General features: G+C 42.4%; 1 protein-coding gene and 1 pseudogene across 4 annotated transcripts in view; both read left to right on the top strand.

The window, feature by feature from the left end:
• The first annotated feature begins 455 nt into the window (after positions 1–455).
• LOC112135141 (non-histone chromosomal protein HMG-17-like) lies at positions 456–736 on the top strand (annotated as a pseudogene).
• A 10,095-nt stretch (positions 737–10,831) lies between these two features.
• Positions 10,832–17,088, top strand: part of MICU1 (mitochondrial calcium uptake 1) — a 260,802-nt gene continuing 254,545 nt past the window's right edge. Inside the window, exon 1 of one of the 4 annotated variants that reach the window (XM_002820833.6) lies at positions 10,832–10,988. The gene's annotated coding sequence lies outside the window, so the exon portion shown is untranslated. Of the gene's footprint in view, positions 11,010–17,088 lie in introns of all 4 variants that reach the window. The other 3 variants (XM_063727353.1, XM_009245493.4, XM_063727354.1) reach the window with 3 other exon arrangements.

Raw genomic sequence — 17,088 nt, forward strand, 5'->3', positions numbered from 1 at the left:
TCCAGTGATCCTCCCGCCTCAGTGTCCCAAGTAGCTGGGACCAAAGGTGCATGCCACTATGCCTGGCTAATTTATTTTTATTTTTTGTAGAAATGGGGGTCTCTCTGTTGCCCAGGGTGGTCTTGAACTCCTGGCCTCAAGCAATCCTCCTGCCTCAGCCTCCCAAAGTGCTGAGATTACAGGTGTGAGTCATGCACATGACTTATTGCAGATTATTTGTGAGAGCAAAAATTGGAAATAAATGTTTGATTACATAAATCAGGTGACTGATTAAATAAAGGCGTATGTATACAATGAAATATCATGTCACAATATAAAAAGCAGATAGCTGTTTATATAATGATAGGAAAAGATCTTCAAAGTGGAGCAATGTGAAGAAGAGGCGAGAACGACCCCCAATTGACCAAAGCCTATGCACCCTGCATCTCTGCAATCAGTGCCTATGTCCCGCCACCATGGTTACCAAGCCCAAGAGAAGGGTTGAAGGGGAGGTTAAAGGAGATAAAGCCAAGGTGAAGGACAAACCTCAGAGAAGATCTGAAAGGTTGTCTGCTAAACCTGCTCCTCCAAAACCAGAGCCCAAGCCTAAAAGTGCCCTGTAAAAAAGGGAGAGAAGGTACCCAAAGGGAAAAAGGGAAAGGCTGATGCTGGCAAGGAGGGGAATAAACCTGCGGAAAATAGAGATGCCCAAACAGACCAGGCACAGAAAGCTGAAGGCACTGGAGATGCCAAGTGAAGAGTCTGCAGTTTTGTTTTGTTTTTTTTTAGACGAAGTCTCACTCTGTTGCCCAGTCTGGAGTGCAGTGGTGTGATCTCGGCTCACTGCAATCTCCGCCTCCCAGGTTCAAGCGATTCTCCTGCTTCAGCCTCCTGAGTGGCTGGGACTACAGGCACCTGCCACCACACCCAGCTAATTTTTTTATTTTTAGTAGAGAAGGGGTTTCACCATGTTGGCCAGGCTGGTCTTGAACTCCTGACCTCAGGTGATCCACCCACCTCGGTCTCCCAAAGTGCTAGGATTACAGGTGTGAGCCTCTGCGTCTGGCCTGCATTTTTTTTTTTTTTTTTTTTTTGAGATGGAGTCTCGCTCTGTCGCCTGGGCTGGAGTGCAGTGGTGCGATCTGGGCTCACTGCAAGCTCTGCCTCCCAGATTCATGCCATTCTCTTGCCTCTGCCTCCAGAGTAGCTGGGACTAAAGGCGCGTGCCACCACGCCCGGCTAAATTTTTTTGTATTTTTTTTAGTAAAGATGGGGTTTCACCGTGTTAGCCAGGATGGTCTCAATCTCCTGACCTTGTGATCCGCCTGCCTCGGCCTCCCAAAGTGCTGGGATTACAGGCATAAGCCACCGTGCCCGGCATGGCCTGCATTTTTTATAACTGTGTACTTCTGGTGACTATACAGTTTGAAATACTATTTTTAAGGCCGGGTGCGGTGGCTCACGTCTATAATTCCAACACTTTGGGAGGCTGAGGTGGGAGAATCGCTTGAGCCCTGGAGTTCAAGACCAGCCTGGGCAACATGGTAAAACCCCTGTCTCTCCAAAAAAAAAAAAAAAAATTAGCTGTGTGTGTCTGTGTGTGTGGTGGCACATCTCTGTATTCCCAGCTACTCAGAAGGCTGAGGCAGAAGGATTGCCTGAGCCCAGGAGTTTGAGGGTGCAGTGACCTCTGATGGCACAACTATACTTCAGCTTGGGCAACAGGGTGAGACCCCATCTCTTTAAAAAAAATGTGTTTGTGTGTGTTTGTATATGAATGAAGGATGCATTAAAACTGTAATTGGTTGCCTATGAGTAGATTTGGGTGTCTCAGGAACAAAGGTGGAAGGGAGGCTTTTCTTTTCTTTTCTTTCTTTTTTTTTTTTTTCTGAGACGAAGTCTCTCTCTGTTGCCCAGGCTGGAGTGCAATGGTGTAATCTTTGGCTCACTGCAACCTCCGCCTCCCAGGTTCAAGTGATTCTCCCTGCCTCAGCCTCCCAAGCAGCTGGGATTACAGGTGCCTGCCACCATGCCCAGCTAATTTTTGTATTTTTAGTAGAGACGGGGTTTCGCCATGTTGGCCAGGCTGGTCTCGAACTCCTGACCTCAGGTGATCTGTCTGCCTTGGCCACCCAAAGTGCTAGGATTACAGGCATGAGCCCCGTGCCTAGCCGAGACTTTTCACAGTATACATATTTGCAGTTTTTGGATTCTACACCATCTGAATGTGTTACATAATCATTAGAAAAAATTTTTGCTTGAATTATCTGACTTTTAAGACTACATATAAAAATTACATATGCACGGCTTTGATAAAATAAAAATTAAGTAAACAAAGACTTATCTGTTAAAAATTAAACACAAGAACATATTGTAGGCCAGGTGTGGTGGCTCACAACTGTAATCCCAGCACTTTGGTCAGGAGTTCGAGACCAGCCTGGCCAACATGGAGAAACCCCGTCTCTACTGAAAATACAAAAGTTAACCGGGCATGGTGGTGGGCGCCTCTAATCCCAGCTACTCAGGAGGCTGAGGCAGGAGAATCGCTTGAACCTGGGAGGCGGAGGTTGCAGTGAGGCAAGATCGAGCCATTGCACTCCAGCCTGGGCAACAACAGCGAGACTCCATCTCAAAAAAAAAAAAAAAAAAAAAAAGAATATATTGTATAGAATGAGGGCCAGGCACGGTAGCTCACGCCTGTAATCTCAGCACTTTGGGAGGCTGAGGCAGGAGGATTGCTTGAGGCCAGGAATTCGAGACTAGCAACATAGTGAGACCCTATTTGTGTGTATATATATATATAAAATAGCCAGCCAGGTGTTGTGGCACATGCTACTTGGCAGGAGAATCATTTGAGCCCAGGAGTTCAAGGCTGAAGTGAGCTATGATCTCACCACTGCACTCTAGCCTGGGCAACAGAGTGAGACTCTATCTCTAAAATAAAAATAAAAATAATGAAAAAGAACCTATTGTACAGAACTATTCCCATTTAAAAAAACTGTGTAAATAAACAGATACATACATTGATATAAGCACAAAGAGTTTAGAAGGATACAAAAACTTAATAGTAGTTATCTCTGTGGGTAACATTAGAATGGAGAGGAGGGCTTACTTTTTATTTCTAATGCTCCTTAATTGTTTGAATTTAAGCGTATGCATACCTTTGTAACAAAAAAAGTTTAAATTTATAAGAGACAAAATTTAAAAATAGGGAAAAAACCAATTTAGGAATTCTTTTAGAGGAAACTTTAGATGATGCTTACAGGAAGCCGAAAACTAATCGCCTAAAATAAGAAAACTGGAACAAGTATACTAACTTTGCTTTTTCTCCCTTGTTTAACCTTAATTATTCTGGGTAATTGGCTCAACTAATCAATTTCTTAAAACATCTAGAATTAAATTTTAGTTGCAAATGAGAAAAGTTCCTGTAAGAGGGATTGGGAAATGTTTTGGTCTTCTTTAAATTCAGCAGGTTTTCTTCTTATTGGAAGTATATAATCAACTAAAGTCATAAAAGATAACTACCACATGACTTTACTAATAAAAGTGGAAATAAAATAACTAAAATCAATTAAAGAGTTGATGATGAATGTTCTGTCCCACTCTGGAATGATGTCTAAGAGAGCAATCATTTTAGAGGAAAGTTTAGATGATGCTTACAGGAAGCTGGGGAGCCGTTAACTTTTTTTTTTTTTTTCCTTCTGAGATGGAGTTTCGCTCTTGTTGCCCAGGCTGGAGTGCAATGGCGCAATCTCAGCTCACCACAACCTCCGCCTCCCAGGTTCAAGTGATTCTCCTGCCTCAGCCTCCTGAGTAACTGGGATTACAGGCATGCGCCACCACGCCTGGCTAATTTTGCATTTTTATTAGAGACAGGGTTTCTCCATGTTGGTCAGGCTGGTCTCAACCTCCTGACCTCAGGTGATCCACCTACCTAGGCCTCCCAAAGTGCTGGGATTACAGGTGTGAGCCACCACACCTGGCCTAACTTTTTTTCTTTACAAAAACTATTTAAATTTATAGAAAAAAAGTGCAATAGTAGAGAAATCCTGAATATCATTTCTTTGTATTCACCAATTTCAAACATTTTTTTCCATTTGTTTTATCATTTTCTCCCTCTAGATATTTTTATTTATTTTTTCTGACCCATTTGAGAATAGGTTGCTTACATCATGCCCCTTTCCCCTTCATACTTTAGTGTATACTTACTAAGAAAAAAGATATTCCTTTTAATAATCACCACAGTTGTCAAATGTAGGAGCTACTTTTATCTAATCTGCAGTCCACATTCCAATTTTGTCAATTGTTCTAACGGATATTTTATAGCATTTGCCCCCTCTGATATAAGTTCCAATTTAGGATCATGTATTGACATTTTTTGGTCAAGTCTCCTTAGTCCCTTTTAATATGGAATAGTTAGTTCCTCTGCCATTTTTTTCCTTTCATGATGGTTATTTCACAGAATGCTCCTCAATATGGGTTTGGTTGATATTTTCTCATGATCAGATTCAAGTGATATTGTGTCCTTCTCGGAGTATTATATCATAGGGATCAAAGTGTTGCATAGTTTCTGTTATATAGTTACGATTTCCTTTTGTAAAAAATATAAAATCTGTGGGGAGACGCTTTGAAACATAAAAATATCCTGCTTCTCATAAAACTCCCTGCCCAACCCCTGCTGGATTTAATTGATAATGTTTGCCCAAACCAATCTTTACCATGATAGTTGCAAAATGGTGGTTTTCCCAACTCCACCACTCTCTTTGGATTTATCAGCAAGAAGTCTACTTTAAGGAAAGCCGCTGTCTGATTTCCCCATTTCTCTTTCTCTCATTAATATAGGTTCTTGGATTCTTATTTTATTCAGTGGCTATAACTTATTACGTTCTTTTTTTTTTTTCTTTTGAGACAGTCTGGCTCTGTTGCCAGCCTGGAGTGCAGTGGTGCGATCCTGGCTCACTGCAACCTCTGCCTCCCAGGTTCAAATGATTCTCCTGCCTCAGCCTCCCGAGTAGCTGGGACTACAGGCACGTACCACCACACTCAGCTAACTTCTGTATTTTTTTAGTAGAGACGGGGTTTCACCAAGTTGGCCAGGATGGTCTCAATCTCTTAACCTTGTGATATGCCCGCCTCGGCCTCCCAAAGTGCTGGGATTACAGGCGTGAGCCATCCCGCCCAGCCACTTATTACTTTTCTTATGCTGGTACTCCAATTATCCCAGATTTGGCCAGTGAGGGGCCTTCAAGCTGGCTCCCTTTGACATGTCCTCATTTTATTTTCTGATTGCTTCCTTACTTTTGGACACAACAAGATGTTCCAGGTCATCTTGTACATTCCTGCCGTAGACCTGAAACCAGCCCTGTTTTCAAGAAGACTTAGTTCCTTTTTGTGGAGAAAGGTATTTCAGAAATCAAGATCTGGGCAGAGATTCTTTAATTTTGAAGTTAGTTTCAATCATAAAATCAAGGAGAATATGTCAATTTTTATAATTCATCATATTTATGCCACCCTCCCACCTCCTCGTGGTAAAAAGCCAGGAAACATTTACGCTTTTTAAAAAATTTTTCATATTTACTTTAACATAATTAATTCTGGCTATAATTATTAGAGAATTATACTCACTGCAAGAACAACTATGGGTCATAAGTCTCTAGACAGCTACTCAAGTACAATATAACTTCAAAAAGGTTGGGCGTGGTGGCTCACACCTGTAATCTCAGCACTTTGGGAGGCCGAGGTGGGTGGATCTCTTGAGCCAAGGAGTTCAAGACCAGCCCAAGCAACATAGTGATATGTTGTCTCTACAAAAATTACAAAAAATTAGCCAGGCCTGGTGGTTCACACCTGTAGTCTCAGCTACTCAGGAGGCTGAGGTGGGAGGATCACTTGAGCCTGGGAGGTTGAGGCTGCAGTGAGCTGAGATGGTGCACTGCATTCCAGCCTGGGCGACAGAGTAAGACTCTAAGACTCTCTGTCTCTTTGTTTCTCTGTCTCTGTCTCTGAGATATATATATATATATATATATATATATATATATATATATATATATATATATTCTCAAAAGGAGTTTGTGATGGACGACTGCATAGGTTTTGAGATACCATAATCTATGGAACCCTGAAGATAAGTGTAATAAAACAAAGACCATCTCATTGAATTCATTTTAAAGAAACTGAATGAAAGCTTTAGAAAATAAACTTTTTGTAGTCTGATACTTGTTGCAAAACATGTTTTGTTTTTTACAGTGGTGTGACATGTTGGAGACTGCTGTGGTAACACATATTATTATTTTAATGTGATAAAAGTAGATGAACTATAAAACGTTTGACATAAGGACACCAATTTCTATTTTTAGTGAATGACATTAAATACTGTCCCTTGATAACACAGATCTTTCAACACAACACACTTTTGAAATACTGAAGATGAAATAAATAAACATTATATTTTACATATGATAGTATGATAGTCCTGGGGGCAAAGATCAAATCGATTTATTTGTCAAGTATACAGGATTTAGTATTCATTCCTAATCCTATCATTGCAGGGGAATCACCTGGGACTTTTAAAATCCAGATTCCAGAGCATCACCCTGGTTCACTGAAACAGTGTGCCTCATGATCCAAGAATCTGTATTTTAAAAATCTCCTCAGATAATTCCCAGGCATTTGATCACCAGACTGGTTTGGGAACTACTGAACTTGTTAAAAAATACATTTTTACGGTGGTGCAAGTCTCATTATAGATACAAGTTGCCCAAGGGCAGGAATCGAGCTTATAAATTTTTGCAAGCCCAGCACTAGTTGTGAGCATTACATATATTAATATGTAGGTATTCAATAGATGTCTGTGAAAGAATTTTGACTTCAAATTTTATTGGTCACCAGAGGAGTCTTATTATTAGTTTGTACAGGAGATATAAACCTTCATTAGTGATATCATACATTTATGTGACTCGGAACACATTGCATAGCATCCAGAAAAACAATATTGAATTGATGGACAGATTTCTAATGTAGAATATAGCTGTGTTTGGTTATGACCTTGAATTCTGCTAACTTACTCTATACTCTTGGAAATGAAGAAGAAGCTAGATGCGGTGGCTCATGCCTGTAATCCAAGCATTATGGGAGGCTGAGGTGGGTGGATCACGAGGTCAGGAGTTCGAGACCAGCCTGGCCAAAATGGTGAAACCCTGTCTCTAATAAAAATACAAAAATTAGCTGGGAGCGGTAGCGGGCACCTGTAATCCCAGCTACTCAGGAGGCTGAGGCAGGAGAATCACTTGAACCTGGGAGGTGGAGGTTGCAGTGAGCCGAGATTGTGCCACTGCACTCTAGCCTGGGTGACACAGCAAGACTCGGTCTCAAAAAAAAAAAAAAGTAATGAAGAAAGAATACTCACATCTCATATTTATTTGTATAAGATTGGCCTAGTCTGTAAACTGTCTCTGTCTTGTTCTCCTTTCCATTAAATGTTCTACTTGATGCCAAAATGACTAGACAAAATATACAATAGCATTTAACATTTGTATGGTTTAAAACAGGGGTTCTCAAAGTGTGGCCAAAGACTACTGGGGCTTTCCTGAAACCCTTTCTAGTAATCTGCAAGGTCAAGACTGTTTTCTTACTAATACACTGTTATTTGCCTTATCGCTCTAATTCTTTCTTGAGTATATAGTAGAGTTTGCCAGAGGCTACATGATGTGTAAGAGTGCAAACACTTAATGCAGAAAAGATACAAGAATCTGTCTTCTATTAAGCCAGACATTAAAGAAATTTGCAACCGGGCACAGTGGCTCATGCCTGTAATCCCAGTACTTTGGGAGGCCGAAGTGGGCGGATCACGAGGTCAGGGGTTTGAGACTGGCCTAATCAACATGGTGAAACCCCGTGTCTACTAAAAATACAAAAAAATTAGCCGGGCTTGGTGGCATGCGCCTGTAATCCCAGCTACTCAGGAGGCTGAGGCAGGAGAATCACTTGAAACCGGGAAGCAGAGGTTGCAGTGAGCCAAGATCGTGCCACTGCACTCCAGCCTGGGCGACAGAGTGAGACTCTGTCTCAAAAAAAAAAAAAAAATTTTGCAATAATGTAAAACCATGCTACTCTGTTTTTTTGAAGTTGTTTTTCCTAAGAATACATTATTTATGTCAACATATAATGGATCTATTATTTTTAAATGACTAAGTACACATTAAAATAATTTCAATTTTAATTTTCTTTCTTTTCTTTTTCTTTTTTTTTTTTTGAGACCGAGTCTTGCTCTGTCACTCAGGCCTAGGCTGGAGTGCAGTGGCGTGATCCTGGCTCACTGCAACCTCTGTCTCCTGGATTCAGGCGATTCTCCTGCCTGAGCCTCCTGAGTAGCTGGGATTACAGGCGTGCGCCACCATGCCTGGCTAATTTTTGTATTTTTAGTAGAGACAGGGTTTCACCATGTTGGCCAAGATGGTCTCGAACTCATGACCTCAGGTGATCTGCCGCCTCTGCCTCCCAAAGTGCTGGGTGCCACTGCACCTGGCCTCAATTTTAATTCCTCATATGCTAAATTAAAAAAAGTTTATAGAGACAGGTTCTTGCGCTGTTGTGCAGGCTGGAGTGCAGTGGCATGATCATAGCTCACTGTAGCCTCAAAGTCCTGGCCTCACGTGATCCTCCCATCTCAGCCTCTCAAAATGCTGAGATTATAGGTATTAGCCTCTGCCTAGCCGAATATGGTAAATATCGATAGGTATAACACACATAAATAAAAGTTATTTTGAGTCCTCAATAATTTTTAAGTGTATAGGGGTCCTAAGACCAAAACGTTTGAGAAACAATGATTTATGTTTTTAAATGTTATTTAATAGTTAGTTTGACTGATTAGTTTTATATAGACAAATGTTGCCTAAAATTAGAATTGAATTTCAGCAAATCTTTTTTTTTTTTTTTTCTGAGACAGAGTCTCGCTCTGTCGCCCAGGCTGCAGTGCAGTGGCGTGATCTCGGCTTACTGCAAGCTCTGCCTCACGGGTTCCTGCCATTCTCCTGTCTCAGCCTGCCAAGTAGCTGGGACTACAGGCGCCCGCCACCACGCCTGGCTAATTTTTTGTATTTTTAGTAGAGACGGGGTTTCACCGTGTTAGCCAGGATGGTCTCGATCTCCTGACCTCGTGATCCGCCCGCCTCAGCCTCCCAAAGTGCTGGGATTACAAGCGTGAGCCACCGCGCCCAGCCTGAATTACATCGTTTAAGAGTGGAAGCCTCAGAGGCCTTCAGGTCAGGTCTATGCCCCGCTACTGCATGTACTGCACTACCTAGGGTTGTCAGCCTGCTTCCCTATCTGCAAATGAATAAAACAGTATCCATCCTAGAGTGGTTGTAGACAAACACTGGGTTGTATGTAAAGCGCTAGCACAGCGCCATGAACACAATCATTTATTGTACTTTGGTTACTTGGGTCTGAGAAGAAATGCAGAAAACAGAGTTGATTCTGCTTACTTCACAATTTACCCCAGGGATGATTTTGTTGGCTTTGTTTCCATGGTTGTTGCCTTTTCCACAGCTCTGCTACGTAAATTCTTGAAAAAAAAAAAAATTATTTGAAAGTTCTCTGGGGCCGGCGAGGTGGCTCGCACTTGTTAATCCCAGCACTTTGGGAAGCCGAGACGGGAGGATCGCCCGAGGTCAGGAGTTTGAGACCAGCCTGGCTAACATGGCGAAACCCCGTCTCTACTAAAAATACAAAAATTAGCCGGGCGTGGTGGGGCGCGCCTGTAATCTCAGCTACTCGGGAGGCTGAGGCAGAAGAATCACTTGAACCTGGAAGGAGGAGGTTGCAGTGAGCATCACTGCACTCTAACCTGGGCGACAGTGCGAGACTCCGTCTCAAAACAAACGAACAAACAACCAACCAACACCCCCCTGCCCCCCCCAAAAAAAATTCTCTGGTATTATAGTCATATTTCCATCCTATTTCCACAGCAGGGGTGAGGATCCTTTCCCATCCCATTTTTCTGATAGAAACACCTTCTTCAGCCGGGCGCAGTGGCTCACGCCTGTAATCCTCGCACTTTGGGAGGCCGAGGTGGGCGGATCACCTGAGGTCGGGCGTTGGAGACCAGCCTGACCAACATGGAAAAACCCCGTCTCTACTAAAAATACAAATTAGTAGGGCGTGGTGGCGCATGCCTGTAATCCCAGCTACTTGGGAGGCTGAGGCAGGAGAATCGCTTGAACCCGGGAGACAGAGATTGCAGAGAGCCGAGATGGCTCCATTGCGCTCCAGCCTGGGTATCAAGAGTGAAACTCTATCTCAAAACAAACAAACAAAAAACACATTCTTCAAGGGAAAACATGTTTTTTTAGTGGCTTCTAGAGACTATAAACTCTGCAATAATATTAGTCTGCAAATAAAACACCTGACAAACCCATCCAGCAGAGGAAGTGGTGAGGGTTTCTAAATCCAAAAAAGGCTCAAGGTTATGAAACAGGAACATTTAATCTCTCATAAAATTTTATCTCTGATAAAACCTAAACGGAGTTGGAAAGAAACAATTTCCAACACACTGTGGTCCAGTTTTCTTTTCACGAACTCCTCTTTGCTTAGCCAACATAGCCAACACGAAAACGGGTACCGAGGAGGTGTTACAAGCCACAATAAATTTCTCAACAGATTCCTATGACCCTTGTGGAGGGGAAAAAAAACCAGAAGAAATGCCCGAGAGCTTCTGGGAGCTCTCCAGCTTTCCCGCCTAAACGCTGAGGGGAGTAAGGGGGAGTGACGGGACTAAGGCGGGGCCCGAGGCTGGGGCGTGGCGCGTTGATTTCCCCGCCCCTCCCCATTCCTTTTCCTCTGTGCCCCTCCCACACGCCTGTCTCCACGATCCCGACAGGCCCAGCGGCTAGGAGAGTCACGTGAGAGTGGGCGGAGGGGGTGGAGGTTTGTCTCCGCTGTTTCATCTCTATGGCTGTCAGAGGTGGGCGGCTTTGACCCAGAAGCTGCTGGAGCTCGTTTTAGGACGCGTGAGTCTCGGACTCTGGAGGGTATGAGGAGACAGCAATTTAGGGAAGGCGAAGGGGAAGGGGGTTGGCGAGACAGCCTTAGGGAACTGGGCTCCGTGGCTGGCCGTTTGTCCGCCCCGGGCATCCGGCTTCTTCTCGAGTCTGGCGGGATACCTGTGTCTCCCTGATGCGCTCAGCTTTTGGTGATGAGAGGAGTCCGTAGTCTTGCTTGCCTCCCGTCCTCCACTTTCCTTCACCCCAACCGGTCCCTTCTCCCGTCCCGGGAGAACTTCTCCCATTGCCGGGTTCGCAACTTGGCGCCGACGCCCCCCTCCTCACAGGCGACTGGGACACTCTGGTAGCCTTGACCGGCTCTCCTGGAATTTGTGGATGTGGTTGGAAGTGGGTGCGGGAGTTCACAGATGGATTTCTAATACGGAGAAATATTAACCACTGAATCGAAATAAGTGGAAAATCAGTGAGGACTCAAAGGAGCAATGCAAAGTGCAGGCTACTCGGACTGTTCAGTTTTTATCTTTTCCAGTGCCTTCCCGTTTTCATTACGTTCTCCCTGTTTTCTTTTCACCGTCCCATTCTGGCCGGCCATAGGCTGTTTTGAGAAAGAGCTAGATGTTATTGACTCTATGTGAATGTTGGGAGAACAGTTTAAAACAAACTGTTCTTCAGGTTGCCTTCTCTGTAATCTTACGGTTGATGGTTTCTTTACCTTCCCTTTTCCATGCCTTAAAAAATAGGGTGGCCATTAGTAAATATAAGTAGAATAAATATCTTATAGGTAAGGGACTAGAGTAAAATATTTTATTCTCCCCGTGGTACCTTAGAAACGCCCATTTTCTTCCTGTTTATCAGTAAATGTTTCTATCGCACTTGTTTGGGTGGCTTCTTTGATATGCCTTTGTTTATATTAGAACATCCCTTTGGGGCACGTAGGGAAGTGATCGAGCAGTATAAGAAAGGAGTTTGCATTTCATTAGGTGAAACAAGTTCGGTGTTGACAGCTGTAGGAGAGTTTAGGTTTCATTGGACCATATGACAAATAATAAACGTTAGCATCTTGAGACAAAGGTGTTGGCCAGAATGACCCACCTACTGTGTTGCTGGTGTGGACCAGGTGATGAGCTTTTTGAATATTGCCTTATCCTAAAAACTGTAGAACCCATTGCCACTTGTCTGTAAGAAGGTGGCTTTTGCCTCCAGCTACTCTTTGTCCCCACCCTTGGTTTGTCCCTGATTGTCTCTTCCACTTAAGAACATCACTCTGGCTACCTAATGTGTCAAGCAAGTGTCTCTGACATCTTCTCAGTGTCCTTACTGAGAGCCATAAAACCTAATATTAACAAAAAGTGAATATTCTGGAGTGGCTTGTGTGCCTGGGGAGAAAGGGAAAGAATGATAGAAACTAATAAAAGCTAATAAATGCAAGAGAACAAAAGTGTTTATTGCTGTCTTCCTTTATATTTACTATATTCAGTAGATTGTTTACATCCCTAAGAAGTGCATCTTGAGACTAACTTTCCTGTATTTAAGAATAAAACAGGCTGGGTGTGGTGTCTCAGGCCCATAAGGGAGGCCGGGTGGATCCCTTGAATCTAGGAGTTTGAGACCAGCCTGGGCAACATGGCAAGACCATCTCTACAAAACACAAAAATTAGCTGGGCACATGCCTGTAGTCCCGGCAACTTGGGAGGCTGAGACAGGAAGGATGGCTTGAGCCCTCGAGGTTGAGGTTGCAGTGAGCGGTGATCGTACCATTGCACTCCAGCTTGGGCGACAGAGCGATACCCTGTCTCTTAAAACAACAACAAAAGAATAAAACGATATGAAATTTCTCCATAATGCAATATTATGCAAAATAATTATAATTGAAATATTTAACTGACCAACTCCTTCAGATCTTATGCTATTCGGAGTTATAGGACTAATATAATTTATAAAGCTTTTTTAAACCCAATTTTGCCACTTTCAATCTTTAAAGTTAGCTTTATCTCTTGAGCCATTTTTACAATGGCTGCAGCACTTGCTGAACATTAACCATTTTTTCCATATACAGTTGTTTAATGTATCCCTTTTAAAATGAGAACCAGTTTTTAATTAATTAATTAATTAATTAAATGGAGATGGGGTTCAGCCATTTTGCCGAGGCTGGTCCTTTTGTTGAGGGGTGGGGACGGAGTCTCATTCTGTTGCCCAGGCTGGAGTGCAGTGGTGTGATCTCGGCTCACTGCAACCTCCACCTCCCAGGTTCAAGCAATTCTCCTGCCTTAGCCTCCCAAGTAGCTGGGACTACAGGCGCAGCACCACATCTGGCTAATTTTTGTATTTTTAGTAGAGATGGGGTTTTACATGATGGCCAGGCTAGTCTCGAACTCCTGACCTCAGGTGATCCACCTGCCTCGGCCTCCCAAAGTGCTGGGATTACAGGCCTGAGCCACCACACCTGGCCTGCCCAGGCTAGTCTTGGAACTCCCAGACTCAAGTGATCCTCCCGCCTCGGCCTCCCAAAATTCTGGGATTACAGGTACAAGCCACCATGCCTAGCCACTAGAACCAGTTTTTTTAAAAAGGTTTACTCAACTGTTTTTTCCACTCATATTTTCTTTTTCTTTTCTTTTTTGTCTTTCTTCTCCCTTTCTTTCTCCCTCCCCTCCCCTTCCCTTTTCTTTTCTTGTCTTTTTTTTTTTTTTTGAGACGGAGTCTTGCTCTGTCTTTCTTGTCTTTTTGACAGTTTCACTCTCGTTGCCCAGGCTACAGTGCAATGGCGCGATTTTGGCTCACTGCAACCTCTGCCTCCGGGGTTCAAGTGATTCTTCTGCCTCATCCTTGCAAGTAGCTGGGATTACAGGAGTGCGCCACCACGCCCGGCTAATTTTTGTATTGTTAGTAGAGATGGGGTTTTACTATATTGGCCAGGCTGGCCTGGAACCCCTGACCTCAAGTGATCCGCCCGCCTCAGCCTCCCAAATTGCTAGGATTAGAGATGTGAGCCACTGTACCTGGCCTCCCACTCATAATTTAAAAATGAAAATATTATAATAGCTTTATTTTGTGCCAGGAGAAGAAGGTGATTGTTTTTAGATGGATATTCTATGTGCTTTGGTAAATTATGAGAAAATTGTTAATACTTTTAAGATATTGAAATATGACTAAGCATGTTTGAGAAGAAAACACGGGCAATATTTTTAAACGTTTTAAATTTCCTATTATAAAAGTAATATGCTTATTTTTGAAAAATGGAAACATTATCGAAAATACAATATTGAAAGTCAAAGTCCTAATTTATCTTTTCTCTTACTACCAGGTAACCACTAGTTCCCTTTGCATATTTGGGATTCAGTGTGGAAAAGTAATTAAGGCTTTGGAGTCAGATTCCGTGGGAAAGATTGTAATACCAGCACTAGGCTTACTTCCTTCAACCTCAGAAACCCAAGAAGAAAGAGAACTTCCCTTTCTCTACAGTTCCAGCGCAACACTGTATGGTAGTTTCATTGACCTGACTTGGGTCTTTGCCCATCCTAGAGGCAGTCCCTGTGGCCAGAGTGATGGAATGCTTTGTGTGGCTAGGCTTGGAATTTGTCCCCATCCTGGAGTGGGGAGGAGAGGAATATAGTTTGAAACCATTTGAGTTAAGGGTGGGTGACAGTTCCTAAAGAAAAATTGAGGTGATGCTTTCTGGAGAAGAGCAATTGGTTGCTGGACAGGCAAAAACAACAGATGTTCACTAAAATAATTTTCATGGTTTTTTTTTTAATTAAGAGAACTTGGGGCCGGGCGCGGTGGCTCACGCTTGTAATCCCAGCACTTTGAGAGGCTGAGGCCGGCAGATCACGAGGTCAGGAGATTGAGACCATCCCGGCTAACACGGTGAAACCCTGTCTCTACTAAAATAAAAAACATACAAAAAATTAGCCGAGTGTGGTGGCAGGCGCCTGTAGTCCCAGCTACTCCGGGGAGGCTGAGGCAGGAGAATGGCGTGAACCCGGGAGGCAGAGCTTGCAGTGAGCTGAGATCGTGCCACTGCACTCCAGCCTGGGCAACAGAGCAAGATTCTGGCTCAATAAATAAATAAATAAATAAATAAATAAGAGAACTTGGTTTCCTTTTGCAATATAAAAAATTGTATTTACAGTTTATGTGTTTTTTTTTCTGTTTTTAATGCCTGTTAAAATAACTTAAAGAACTTGAAAAAATTTAAACTCTTCCAGTGTGTGTATCTGTACTGTTATTACATGTTTAGTACCCCTGCTCTGGAATATTCAGGTTTTATAACTTTAAATATATTATGTATTGGCCAGCTTGTTAAAATAAATTCTTGATATTTTTGTTACTGTGAGTGAACTTGATTAGTAACTACAGTTAATAAATAGTAAATAAAAATGTTTTAAATGTTTATTTATTTATTTTTTATTATTATTGTTATACTTTAAGTTTTAGGGTACATGTGCACAATGTGCAGGTTAGTTACATATGTATACATGTGCCATGCTGGTGTGCTGCACCCATTAACTCACCATTTAGCATTAGGTATATCTCCTAATGCTATCCCTCCCCCTTCCCCCCACCCCACAACAGTCCCTAGAGTGTGATGTTCCCCTTCCTGTGTCCATGTGTTCTCATTGTTCAATTCCCATCTATGAGTGAGAACATGCGGTGTTTGGTTTTTTGTCCTTGCGATAGTTTACTGAGAATGATGATTTCCAATTTCATCCATGTCCCTACAAAGGACATGAACTCATCATTTTTTATGGCTGCATAGTATTCCATGGTGTATATGTGCCACATTTTCTTAATCCAGTCTATCATTGTTGGACATTTGGGTTGGTTCCAAGTCTTTGCTATTGTGAATAGTGTCGCAATAAACATACGTGTGCATGTGTCTTTATACCAGCATGATTTATAGTCCTTTGGGTATATACCCAGTAATGGGCTGGCTGGGTCAAATGGTATTTCTAGTTCTAGATCCCTGAGGAATCACCACACTGACTTCCACAATGGTTGAACTAGTTTACAGTCCCACCAACAGTGTAAAAGTGTTCCTATTTCTTCACATCCTCTCCAGCACCTGTTGTTTCCTGACTTTTTAATGATTGCCATTCTAACTGGTGTGAGATGGTATCTCATTGTGGTTTTGATTTGCATTTCTCTGATGGCCAGTGATGATGAGCATTTTTTCATGTGTCTGTTGGCTGCATAAATGTCTTCTTTTAAGAAGTGTCTGTTCATATCCTTCACCCACTTTTTGATGGGGTTGTTTGTTTTTTTCTTGTAAATTTGTTTGAGTTCTTTGTAGATTCTGGATATTAGCCCTTTGTCAGATGAGTAGGTTGCGAAAATTTTCTCCCATTTTGTAGGTTGCCTGTTCACTCTGATGGTAGTTTCTTTTGCTGTGCAGAAGCTCTTTAGTTTAATTAGATCCCATTTGTCAATTTTGGCTTTTGTTGCCATTGCTTTTGGTGTTTTAGACATGAAGTCCTTGCCCATGCCTATGTCCTGAATGGTAATGCCTAGGTTTTCTTCTAGGGTTTTTATGGTTTTAGGTCTAATGTTTAAGTCTTTAATCCATCTTGAATTAATTTTTGTATAAGGTGTAAGGAAGGTATCCAGTTTCAGCTTTCTACATATGGCTAGCCAGTTTTCCCAGCACCATTTATTAAATAGGGAATCCTTTCCCCATTTCTTGTTTTTGTCAGGTTTGTCAAAGATCAGATAGTTGTAGATATGTGGCGTTGTTTCTGAGGGCTCTGTTCTGTTCCATTGGTCTATATCTCTGTTTTGGTACCAGTACCATGCTGTTTTGGTTACTGTAGCCTTGTAGTATAGTTTGAGGTCAGGTAGTGTGATGCCTCCAGCTTTGTTCTTTTGGCTTAGGATTGACTTGGCGATGCAGGCTCTTTTTTAGTTCCATATGAACTTTAAAGTAGTTTTTTCCAATTCTGTGAAGAAAGTCATTGGTAGCTTGATGGGGATGGCATTGAATCTATAAATTACCTTGGGCAGTATGGCCATTTTCACAATATTGATTCTTCCTACCCATGAGCATGGAATGTTCTTCCATTTGTTTGTACCCTCTTTTATTTCATTGAGCAGTGGTTTATAGTTCTCC

Source organism: Pongo abelii, chromosome 8 (genome assembly GCF_028885655.2).
Source record: "Pongo abelii isolate AG06213 chromosome 8, NHGRI_mPonAbe1-v2.0_pri, whole genome shotgun sequence".
NCBI classification, from domain to species: Eukaryota; Metazoa; Chordata; class Mammalia; order Primates; family Hominidae; genus Pongo; species Pongo abelii.